Genomic DNA, 12,794 nt, shown 5'->3' with positions numbered 1-12,794 from the left:
AGCAGAACAGCACTAGCAGATGGCCAGACTTGCTGCCCCTTAGCCCCTGCACGTTACACCTTCAAAGTCTCAAAGGAAGGGAGGGAGAAAGGGCTTACAGATGATGCTTTCCTACTTCTGGATAGCTCAGGTCTCAGTGTGGATGTGACTTACAGACATGGTTTAGTCATGGACGTGGCAGTTTTGGGTTAGTGGTTGAACTCCGTGATCTTAAAGGTCTTTCCAACCTAATGGATTCTGTGGTTCTATAATAAGGCCATAGTTGGACCTCAGTCATTTTGGTGCTGATATTTAAGTGAGCCAGACAGCCCACTAAATCTGTGTCACTGAGAAGTGCATGATGAATGTGCTTGTGCCTTACAGCTACTGCTCTCCACAAAGAGCTTTCACCTTTTTAAGCTGATACCCCTCCCATGGAAGATATGTGGAACTCAGGCACCACATAAACAAAGAGCAAGATACCTCCCTCTGCCCTCTTCAAATTGCCTTAAATGTTACTTGGGTTGAATCTAAGCCTTTGCACAGGGTGCTGTGCCTGATACTGGCATCCAAGATGCTCCAGACATCACCTTTTTTTTCATGGATTGTATTTTCATGCCAAAACCTCCACTGGCCCTCATACTTGGCTGCACTGAGTTTCTCCTTTTGAACCTTCAAGTGTGGATACCTCAAAGAGGCACCCACCTGTCTTTGTTCATGAGTCAAGCAAAATCACAGAATAACTGAGGCTGGCAAGGGTTTGGGGTTTTTTTACATCTGGGCCAGAATCATGTTCAAAACAGGCACCTTGAATCAGGTTGCTCAAGGCCTTTTGAACATGGAGTTTTTTTGTGTGGAATTTTGAGCATGTCAGTGATTTCACAATCACTGGGCACCCGGTGCTCTGGACAGAGACACACACACAGGCAGTGCCAGGTATGCAGTGGCCACATCTAGTCTAAAGCTGGCAAAATGAGGGCTTTGTGAAGGAGGCCTTGCAGACAGCCACAGGTGAGCAGCTCTTCCAGCCAGCTCCCCTCTGCCAAGCACAAGAGCAGCTCCCAGCCTCCTGAGTGCCCTGCTGAGCCTTGGCAAGCCAAGAACTCCTGTGGCTGGCCCTAGCGTGTGCCAGTGCACTGGTGGCAGTGCCACCCCTCTGCAGTCCCCACCACTGGCCACATATTGGCAAAGATCTTCAGGCCCAGACATCCTGTTTATGCTGGCTCAAATCTGAGTCCTTTTGGCACAACACAGCAAGCAAGTGTTGCAAATGCCTTTTAAAAACGTAGCAGGCAAATTCCACAGATCTTTTAGTCTTGAAGTACATGATATCCTTGAAATAAGTACCCTATATACTTCTAATATATTTTTTTTAGTTAAGGTTTTGCCCACCTTTCTTATCCTAAATCTTGTGTTCTGCATCCTGCTGTGAGCAGCTCTTAATTAGTGTGTTGGTCAGCATTTTATCACCAGGGTGCATAGCAAGGAGGCTCCAGCTGTGCAGAGCAGAAAGCAGTCCTTGGGTTTGCTGCTGAACCTTGCAGAGGTCTGTACTGGATAAGGAAGTTTCCCAGTGCAGCCTGCCTCTGTGTCACCAGTTCACATAATTTCCAGCACAGTGGGGATTCCACCCCCTTCTAGGATAGTCCAAATTGCTACTGGAATAGACATGGATGATAAAAGAAGGAAAAATCATGACCCAGCTCCTGAGGAGAAAAAAAAAGAAATAGAAAATCACTAAGACATCGTTACTCCAAATGCACCTGGGCCACATGTAGAGCACCTGCAATGTTGTCCTGTTGTCAAGCCAGCTGTACTGGGGCCCAAGGGCTTCCTTTGCTTCCAGAGGAGCATTGATTAATTTCTTTCTCAATCCTTAATTCTTTCCCTTTCTCCTGCTTGGTTGGTTGTTTGGTTTTCCCTTTTACTATTTCTTTTTTTTTTTTTTTTTTTGGCATTATGTTTTAATAAAACGCTGCCTGTGGCAATTTCTCCCTCTGGCCACAAAGAAGATGGAGTGAATTCTGTTCCAGACTGTCTGCATGTTCCTGAATGCAGTTTGGCTGCCTTCATGCTGCTTATTACTTGGCAAACAGTCCTGAAGTCGGTGCACACCATGTGCCTGTTGAGAAGGCTCTTGCTGGGGGGGATGGCAAAAATCTGAGTTTCAGCCTGGGTCAATATAAGTGATGCAGGAGTTTGCTCTCCTACTCATTGCAAGATTTTGGTGCTTGGTTATTTTTTTTTCTTTCAGGCACCTGTGTCCTACTGGGTTGCATTTCCCAGCACAACCCACAAGACTCAGTTGGCCAGAGCCCATGGTGCCCCAGCCTGCTTGTCTGGACCCCATTTCCTCTCCATGCCTTGACCTGCTGGCCACTCTCACCTATTTTTGACCTCTGGATTCAGAATGACTCATGGGCAGAAATCTGGAGACAGTCAGTGGTTTATTGAAATACAGCCAAACTGTGAGGCTCCTGAGAGGACCAAGCCCAGGAAATAGATTTAAAATTCTTGACTAATGAATGCTTTGAGCACCATCTAATCACTTCATGAAGAGGCAAAGGCAAAAGGTAGCTCATAAATTATCTATTGTGAATTATTTGCTCAGCTATAATGGTGATAAAACAATCTCTTCAGACAGTTTCATTTAGGTAGCTAAATTCTTAAAAAGATTAGACAGTCACCTGATCGAGTTTGGCATGATTAAACCCTCGCTGAAATGTCTCCTTCTCAAAGAGACGTGTCAAACCAGGGAGGGCAAAGATCCCTGGTATTTCTGCCCAGGCTGACCCTCTCCTGTGTCCCAGGAGGGAGCACTCACACTGAGAACACTTCTCTTTCTCCTCTGCTGCAGCAAGGGTTTTCTGTGGAAGAAACAGGAGCGATTCACCTTGCTCTTTGTTCACTCATGCAGGGCTTTAAGCCCAGGCTGCAGGCAGCCCCTCCCAGGCACTCCTGCTCCCCAGCACCTTCAGAGCCCAGCAGGGGCTGCACTGTGACCTCCCTCTGCCTCTGGTTTTTGATCAGGGTGCTGGTCTGCCTCCCACAAAAACTCTCCTCTGTGTCTGTGGCTCAGAACAAGACCTGCACCAGATATTGCACGACCTCCCAAAGGGCACCTCACCATTGCTTCTGATCAGTCTGGAGCTGTGCCCTTCCTCCTGCACCACTCTACCCCTCAGCCTCATCTTTACCCCAGAGGGACTGCCCTGACCACCAGGGTGTGTCCTGCAGAAGCAGCACCTGGGAGCAAACCCATTGCAAACCCCTGTTTAACACACTGTCCCTTGGGGCAGAAGTGATGCAGAGGAAGCAAAGCCCAAGAGAACCACACACCAGAGGTGTGTCTAACAGGCTTGCATAGACATGGTCAGGTTTCTAGCCAGGTTTGCTGTCTTTCTGCTCCCATGAGTGGTTTGCATGAGGCTCCCTGGACCACAGTTGTTTTCTTCTCTTTCTTTAGGAGAGGACAACCATGTAATCTGCTCCTGGTACCCCTGGGGTGAAGCTTCCATCAGTTTGAAACACACATGAGCAACTTGCATCAAGCCCCCAAACCTCACCCTCGACTCTCACCCCACTTCCCCATGAATCCCAGGTGCTAAGCCAGGAATGAAAACAGCATTTCCAGCCCTGCTGGAGCAGGGATTTCTGTATTGTACAGCTCAGCTGCCTGCCAGTGTAACATAAGGCTCTCTGAAATGTCCCAGTTTTTACAGAGTGCTTCAGCCACCAGCTGGTGGTGTGTGGGGCACAGGCAAGTGCTTTATTTTGGATGAACTAAACCAGCTTGAGATGCAGGACCTGTTATCAGAGCTGGATGCTGTGCTACTGAAATGGAGCTTCCCCTCTCCCCATCCCCACCTCTATAAAGCCTGTGCTGCACAAAGAGCTCCAGAAATAGATTCCCTTCTGTTAAAAATATGCCAGGGTCTTCATGATTCAACCTTTCAGGAGACCATTTAAGGTTAGAATTTTTTTTTTTTTTTACAGAAGCTATTGATTGTATCTAATTCTTGATTTTGCTTGAAGGTGAAAACTGTCTTTCTAGTTCTCAAACAGAAGCCAGTATAAACTTCTCCTCAGATAAACATCTGTCTGTCTGTGTCTGCAAATGTTCAGCTCTTAAGGCTGGGCTTTATCTGACTTCCTTATACATGTATGTGAGTGCTGAGAGGATCTCTGCACTCACTGATCAAGGCTGTCTATGCTATGACTACTCAGTAAAAAAGGATTTTAAAGATACCCATATTAAATTGGGAATTCATTGTTTGGCAACACACACTAAATGCTTCCCCAGACCCAGAAGTGCTGAGGGTTGCTGCTGCAGAGATTGATATGGAAATACAAGGCTTACTCTGGGGTCTTTCAGTGCATTCTCACAGTGATTTTTGAGAATCATTTAAATTAAAATACTATTTTTTGAAAGAGAAGAGCTTTTTATATGCCTAGAATGACAGAAACATTGTTTTATCTTTGATCCAACAAAACTGAAATAAAGGCTGTCAGGGAAAGGATCCAGTGAAAGAAAACACAAAGCCCATCTGCTCAAAACAGCTATGTGATGCTGCCACCAAGGAGAATTACAATTTGCAGCACATGGGTTAGCAGACAGCATATTCAGGAGCAGCCCATCAATAAGACAGGCACTAAAAATAATAACTGCTGATCCTTGAATTCAGACATTTCTAGAAAGATGAGGTTTCCTCCTTTCATCAAATTAAAGTCAAGCTACTGATTCTCCTCAACAAAAATACTTGCTTTCCATAAGCCATCTGGTGCTTCTGGAGGCAGAAGAAAATAGGCCATACCTTTAATTAGCTAAAAAGTTTAGACAGGACATAAATCTCATAGCAAGACTTTTAATTTTCCAGTTGGTAAGTCCTGTATAGTTCTATGCAGGCTCACTCACGTACTTTGGCTACCACCCCTTTTGCTCCTCTAATCCCCAGGAACAATGTTTCTGTGACATGACATCACTGACACTTCAGCCCCAGCACTGAGGAAGAGCCTGCAGAAGCAGCTTGCAGGGGATTGGATATCAGGAAAAACACCAGAGGGTGGCTGGACACTGGAACAGGCTCCCCAGGGAAGTGGTCACAGCACAAACCTGACAGAGTTCAAGAAGTGTTTGGACAGTGCTCTCAGGCACATGGTGTGACTCCTGGGAATGTCCTGTGCAGGGCCAGCAGTTGGACTTGATGATCCTGATGGGTCCCTTCCACTCAGCTAATTCTGTGATTCTATGATGTGAAGTATTTCTTGTAGTTCTTTGCATGCCACAGTGGAATGCTCCTGTGTTTTGTGCATAAGGACATCTCCCATTTAGTAGCAGGTTTTTTAGCTTGTGTGCATCTGGAAAGGACATGTAAGCCTTATTAAATAAGGGGGAGGGGAGCCCCATAATTTCATTTTAAGGTAAGAATGTTAATGTTAATTTTCTTGCCTTCTAATAATTTCTGGAATAGTTTCTTTAAGAACCTGACCTTAGGAAAGCTGTAGGAAATAGAAGAAAGAATTTAAATTAACTTGTTTCAACATTTCTCAATTGTTTAGGTTAATCACAGTAAACCAAACAGGATCCAGCCATACTTAAACACAGCCTTTGCCCAAGTATAAACTGTTTACTCTAGCCATGACACACAACCAGACAAAATTAATTCCTGATCTGGGGAAGAGTCTAATTGGCTTTTATTAGGTCTAGATGAAAACATTTTGGCAGAATAAGGTTTGCTTTTCAATGTGAAACAGTCTAAAAATGTCCTGAGAGCCAGCAGGCGATTCAGCAGTCTCAGCATCCCCTCCACACCAACAGCTTGGCCCAAGAGTGGCTCCTGTGGCCAGGCTGGAGCAGGGCTGTCCAAGGAGCCAGGGGCAGCCTGAGCATGGCCAGCAAATGGTCCACAGCTGTAGCCTGGAGAGGAGAAACCTGCTCCATGTGCTCTCATGGGCTTGCTTTGGGACCATCCCTTCCCTTTACCAGCACTGCTCAGGTCAACAGATGAGACTTCAGCAATTTGGCTGCTCAAGTCTACAGATTGCAGGCAGGTTTTCACACTGGTAATGTGCCTTCCCCACCCACACATTGAGAGTGCTCACAGAATAGCTTAAAGACTGGTTGTTCTATCCTTTAGGGATATAATGTGTATTTTGACAGTGTTTGCTGAGGCCTGATTGCCATGTGGGATGGCCAGGCTGGAGCTCTCTATTTTTGCATTACCTGTCCTGATGTGCAAGATCAATCTTCTTAGCTTCTAGAAGAGATGGAATTTTTTTTCATGGAGAAATGCACGAAATAAGCTTTGGATACAGGGTCAGAAAGGTCAAATGCAGATGTTCATCTTTTTCATCTTCTTTTCTCAATGCAGGGCCAGCACATTAGCAATAGGAATGTATGAATGGTATGGAGTGAATGCCTTCTCTTTACCATCATAACAATACTCTTCTTGCTTGAGCCACATATCTTGTCAATCATAAAATTATTAACTTGAGGATGTGTGCTGGGTTTAGCTGAGGTAATTTTCTTCACAGTGGCTGGTACAGGGCTGTGTTTTGGATTTGTGCTGAGCACAGGTTGATAATATGGAGATGTGCTTGCTGTTGCTGAGCAGGGCTTGCACAGAGCCAAGGCCTTTTCTGCTTTCCATACTGCCACACTGGCCAGGAATTTGGGAGTGTGTGGGAGGCTGGGAGGAGACACAGCTGGGACAGGTGACCCAGACTGACCTAAGGGACATTCAGACCTTATGGCATCATGCTCAGTTTATAAAGTGGGGGAAGAAAGAAAGGAGGGGACATTTGGAGTGATGGTGTTTGTCTTTTTAAGTCATTATTAGATGTGATGGGGCCCTGCTCTCCTGGGGATGGGTGAACAGCTGCCTGCCCATGGGAAGCAGTGAATTAATTCCTTGTTTTGCTTTGCTTGTGTGTGTGGCTTTTGCTTTCCCTATTAAACTGTCCTGTGGTGGGTTGATGCTGGCTGGATGCCAGGCACCCACCAGAGCTGCTCTATCACTCTGCTTGTCAGCTGGACAGGGGACAGAAAATAAAGTGAAAGGTTCATGAGTTAAGGACCAGGAGAGTCAATTATCATCACAGGCAAAAGAGACTTGAATTGGGGAAATTCACTTAATTTATTACTAATAAAAATCAGAGCAGCATAATAAGAAGTAAACCAAAAATCTTAAGACACCTTCTGCCAACTCCTCCCTCCTTCACAGGCTTTACCTCCTCCCCTGCAGTGGGTGACAGGGAGTGGGGGTGACAGTCAGCTCACCACAGGTTGTTCCTTTCCCTGCTCCAGCATGAACTTCTGCAGCCTGAGTCCTTCCCATGGGCTGCAGTCCTTCACAAGCTGCTCCAGCATGGGTCCCATCCATGGTGTGCAGAATTGCATTCTTAAATTACTGCTTTAATTATCTACCAGAAGTAATTAAAATTAAATCATAGGTGTTGTGAGCTGCATGTTGTGCTTTCATTAAGACAGTAATTATGGGGGAAGAGTTCTTAATTGGGAGGGGAAGTAGCTTTTTGAATGCCATATCTCCTATATGGTTGTCTCATCAGGTTCAACACCCTGGGTCCAGAGCAACATCTTTGTCCTCCAGTAAACTAAACTTTGTCCTCCTAGCAAACTAAATGCTGGGGGTATGCTTTTTGAAGAAAAACATTTTTTGAAAAAATCAAAAAACACACAGAAACACAGAAAATAAAACTCACCAGGAAGAACTGAAAAAAAGAAAAGTGTCTGGAAAGGTCAAACTGTTTTGTACTTGTTTGGCTATATTAGTCTTTTCTCTAGCTACAATCAGACAATAACAGATTCATTTTCAAAATAGCACAGGATATCAAGAGGGTGAAGAATGCTTAGTGGATTGTTTTAGTCTGCCTGGTCTGGGTGAAATGCATCATCAATCTCATACCTACCCATGCTTGCCTTTGACCACTCTGACTTTCCCACATAAAATGAGAGTACATCTGGCTCCAAATCCAGATGCACACCCCAGCCACATTGTGACTCTGTCCCAAGGCAAGACTCCAGTGCTCCCTCATCTTCCCCTTCCCATGTCCTTGCTTTCCCATGGAGCCAGCAGCCAGGCACATGGCCTGGGCAGACTTTCCTGCACCATCCACATCCCAGCTGAGGCTCAACCACTTCAGGACCAAATTCTCCAAGCTGCAGCATGCCCCTGAGAGGATTTCTGCAGCTGCTCATCTTGCTCCCATGCTGTCCCAGGGGCAGAGCTGCCACCTGTCATTTGAAAGGGTGCAAGAGGAGCTGAGGAACCTGTTCAGTCCCTTGTATCTCAGATAATTAAAAGGTGTGAGAAGAGTCAAACTATTTGAAGACAACTGGAAATCAATGAGAGAAGAATAGGACCCAACATGGATTTAGGCAGCATTTGAATATGGTTCCACAGCAACCTTGTTCCTACCCAGCATTTTAAGTAATAGCCTAGGTGATGGAGAAAAAGATCTGCTTATTAAGTCTGCTAACTGCATCATGCTCTGAGAGGCTGCAAGTGTGTTGCAGGAAAGACAGACTGACAATTCAAATTGTTCTTGGCAGATTAAATAAATATTTTGAAAAAACATTATTCTCTTTAGTGGAAACACTTACCAAGAACTAATTAAAAGTACAGATATTTAATGGGGAAAAGTCACTTGGAGCAGTTGGCCAAAGAAGCTCTAATGCCCAGGGGGGATCACAAACCTGGCAAGAATCAATCATATCTTGCTGTTACCAAAGAAGATGAATATCACACTGTGATGGATAAACAGCAGTGGTAGCTGAGAGATGTACAGAGTGATCCTGCCACTCTTTTAAAAAGCTGGTAAGGTTCTGCCTTATTTTGGACAGAATAATCAAAAGATTTTAAAACATGGCCTCTGAGGAAATACTGGAGGAATGACTGCAGTGCAGGACTAGACAAGAAGACAGTTAAGGGGGAATAAGATTTTAATCTTTAAAGATGTAGAAAACACAAGGGGGAAAATACTTGTTGACCCTAATCAAGGATGTAAAAGAAAATCTGAAACATCTCTTACAAAAATCTCATGGGAAGGCTGGAAATTTTCCGGAATTTTTGGTCATGAATTATAGACTAGGAAAAAACTGGACACTAGTTCTCTGATATCACTGATCCTGTTTCAGGATGGAGGTCATATTTTCTCAATGAGATCTTAAGATCTTTTCCTGCCACAAAAATTGCAAGGCTGTGTTCAATCAATTCCCCAAATGTCTGAGTTCAGAGAAGCTGGAAATTTTCTTCTGTGGGAAATTGCAAAATGTTCTGGAGCTTGGGGGGCAGGACATCCTCTTTTGCAACTCCCTATAAAACACTGATATTTCTCTCAGAAAGAAAAATATTTTTTAAAAAGCCTTCATAGTAAATGTTGTGCTCTGCTCTGCACTGGTGCAGACTTATCTGGAATTGTGGGTGCAGATTTGGGCACCACAATATAAAGAAGACTTTAAGCTTTTGTAGAGTTTCACAAGGATGGTGAAGGGTCTGGAGGGGAAGCCTGGTGAGGAATGGCTGAGGTCACTTGGTTTGCTCAGCCTGGAGGAGAGGAGGCTGAGCAGAGACCTCATTGTGGTCTTCAGCATTCTCAGGAGAAAAGGGGGTGGGAGCAGGGGGGCAGCCACAGATCTCTTCACTCTCGTGATCAGTGATGGAACTCAAGGAAACAGCATGAAGCTGGGTCAGGAGAGGTTTAGGTTGGATATCAGAAAAAGGTTCCTCACCCAGAGGGTGGTTGGGCACTGGAACAGGCTCCCAAGGGAAGCAGTCACAGCACAAACCTGACAGAGTTCAAGAAGTGTTTGGACTCAATGCTCTCAGGCACATGGTGTGACTCTTGGGGTGTCTTGTGAAGGTCCAGGAGCTGGACTTGATAATCCTGATGGGTCTCTTTAACTCAGCTTATTCTATGATTCTATGATAAAATCAAGCCTGCAAACTGAGCATCCTGAAGCCATAAATCTGAAAAGAGGTTTGTACATTCCTGAACTCCATTTTTTATCTTGGTAAAAAGCAAGGGTAAGGAATTACTGCTCAGCTGAGGGGCTCAGAATCAGGGAAGTGGATTTTTCATGTTGCCATGAGTTCTCCATTGGTCATCTTGGATGCCTCAAATGCCCCAGTATCATAATGGGTTACACAGCATGGAAACACATTCTGGTAACTATTTAGGCAGGTTAAAAACAAATAATTATGGGTTTGCTTATTTTTCCCCAAAGTCCATCAAAATCCAATGTTTTCAAAGGAGACTGCCAAAAGCAAAGCAACATTTTCTGACAAATAATTTTTGCCAGAAAAGTCCCAAGATCTTTCACTTCCAGTTCCCTCCTCTGCCACATGTGAGAGGTCCAGGAGGGCTCTTTGGGAGACCTCCTGAGTGTGGTACAAGTGGGTTACCCGAGGATACACCAGTAGATGGAGCACACGACTCTGCAGTGCTGTGCTTTGGCTCTGTAGCACCAATTAATATTTTCACTGTTCACTGCTCACAGCCTGAGGTACAACAGAGCTGGACCAGCCACTGAGCCTGCTGAGTTTCCTTGCTGCTGTGCTCCAGAGGAGAGGCTAGGTCTTTGATGACCACTTTGAATTTCTTGACTGGGTGGCTTTAAATATATGCCATTTAGGCTTAACTCATACACTGCTTTTCATGACATCATTCTACTTCTCTTCATAATTTTCTGTTTTGCAAGTTTTTCCTACCTTAAACAAAAAATTGCTTGCTGCTTTTTGTAAGTCTGCAAAGAGTTTGCACTTTTTTTTTACTGTCTTTTCTGCCACACATACTTAGAAATCAACTAGTTGTCCATGCACATCAAACTCTAAAACTTCCAAGGAAACTCCATCAGCAAATTTCATGAGCATATGTCTGATCTTTCTGGGAATGTTAGTGATGACAGTATGACATTAGAGTAGCTATGAGTCAATACCAAAGTACCATCCTGTCCCCATTACTCATTTTCATCTTTCACTAGTAATCCTATTCACTCTACATTTTCAGTCCTGCTTCCCATCTTATGTAGATTGTCCCAAATGATAAAACAACAAATACTTGAAGAATCCAGTCTAGAAAATCACGTTTTTAATCCCATAAAGTTCTCTGGCTAATCTAGTAGCATCTCCTTCTGCTAAGTCAGTATCAGAGTATGTCCCATTTTTCACTCACTGCTGTCTCCTGTTAGCGACTCCTTCCACATTTTTTCTAATGCTATGGTACAAGTTTTCACAAAAACAGAAGCTTTAAGTTCCTTGTATATCATTCATCTGTATAAGAGGACAAGTGACATTTCTTTTTGCCACTCTTTGTCTTACTCAGTTTCTCAAGCCTAAACTGGTCTCCCATGTGAAGTCTGGATTTTGGTCCTACCATATTTCTGGCAGAAGCAGTGGCTGCTCCTCATCTGAGCATCTGGACAAATCCATTACTGGGAAAAGGAAGGCAAAACATCCCATCAAGATAACCTGAGTGCCACGTTTGCTTCAGCTTTCAATCTTAGCCCTTATGCTACTCTGGCATTTTTCCTTAAAGCTCCAAATACTGAAAATATTCCTCTGAAAAAAAAAAAAAATTGCAGACATGAGAGAGGGTGCAGAAAAAGAGAAAAAATAAAAATCCATATCAACAGGCATGAAAAGAAGGGATGGATAAATCTGCCAGTGTCAGTGCCTGACAGATTTAAGGAGTCACTTCCCAGAATGACAAGCTGGGTGAGAGTTTCTTGGAAGAATGGTGTTGTGTCCTACAGAAAAATGTTACTTTCCATGGGTCTGTGCTATTTCATGGAAAACTTTTTCATCATACTTTCCGTCTTTAAATAGCTTTGTACAATTTACAAGAACGAAATTACTTAATCAAAACAGAACATCTGTTTGACAGATTAAGAGTCTGTATCTTTCTGTTATTTGCCTTAATCCTTGATAAAGATTTTACAAATTTTCTTTAATGAATTTTAGAAATGTGATCTATTGCTCTTTAGTTGTGCATGAGCTACCAGGGTTGAAAGTGGTCCTTTCTCTTGGACTTTTAAAAGATTACCCCTTCAGTGCCACTTTTCTTACTAAGACCACTTTAAAACAAATTTTACCTTGATACACACAAAAATCATCAGTGTACTACAAAGTGTCAAGACTTGTGGAAGGGCTTCTCTAGAGTGGTGGATGGGCCATGGCATGCTGGGGCAGACTGCTGCAGTACCAGGGCATGTAAAGTTCTTTGATGACTCCATGACAGGAATGACTTCCCTGCTCCACTCCTGCAGCACAGGCACACAGCAATTCACTCAGCAGAGGTTAATCATTCACACAGCCATTTCTTCCTTCTGTGGGCTTGCCTTGGAACCTTTGACATTCTCTTTTTTGTTCCTCTTGCAGGGCAAATTTCCTCGTTTTGTTTCCTTTTGTTTTATTTTTCAAAGTAATTTTTTGGTCGATTATTGTGCAGTTACAAAATTAGAGTAATAACATCTAATTGTACATCTGAAGAAAAAACATGTAATTGTGGGAGACTAGATTCAATTTAAAGAAAGAAAACCCCTCCACCAGGGTGTACACTGTGCATTTGCCAGGCAGTGTGGCTTTGATTTCATCTAACCTGCAATTAGTGTGAGCAATTAAGACAAAATTAACGTGTGCAATTGCATTATTTCAGTATTTAACAGTAGCAATATTTAGCAGTTACTGCACCAGACACAGTGCTCAAAAGCCCAAATAATTACCAGCATTTACCAATTACACCACAGAAAGGAGGACAGGAATGAGTGGGCAGCACCTGCAACATCTGATTTCCAA

Source organism: Oenanthe melanoleuca, chromosome 2 (genome assembly GCF_029582105.1).
Source record: "Oenanthe melanoleuca isolate GR-GAL-2019-014 chromosome 2, OMel1.0, whole genome shotgun sequence".
Taxonomy (NCBI): domain Eukaryota; kingdom Metazoa; phylum Chordata; class Aves; order Passeriformes; family Muscicapidae; genus Oenanthe; species Oenanthe melanoleuca.
The sequence above is the reverse complement of the archived record's forward strand: the minus strand, read 5'-3'. Positions refer to the sequence as shown.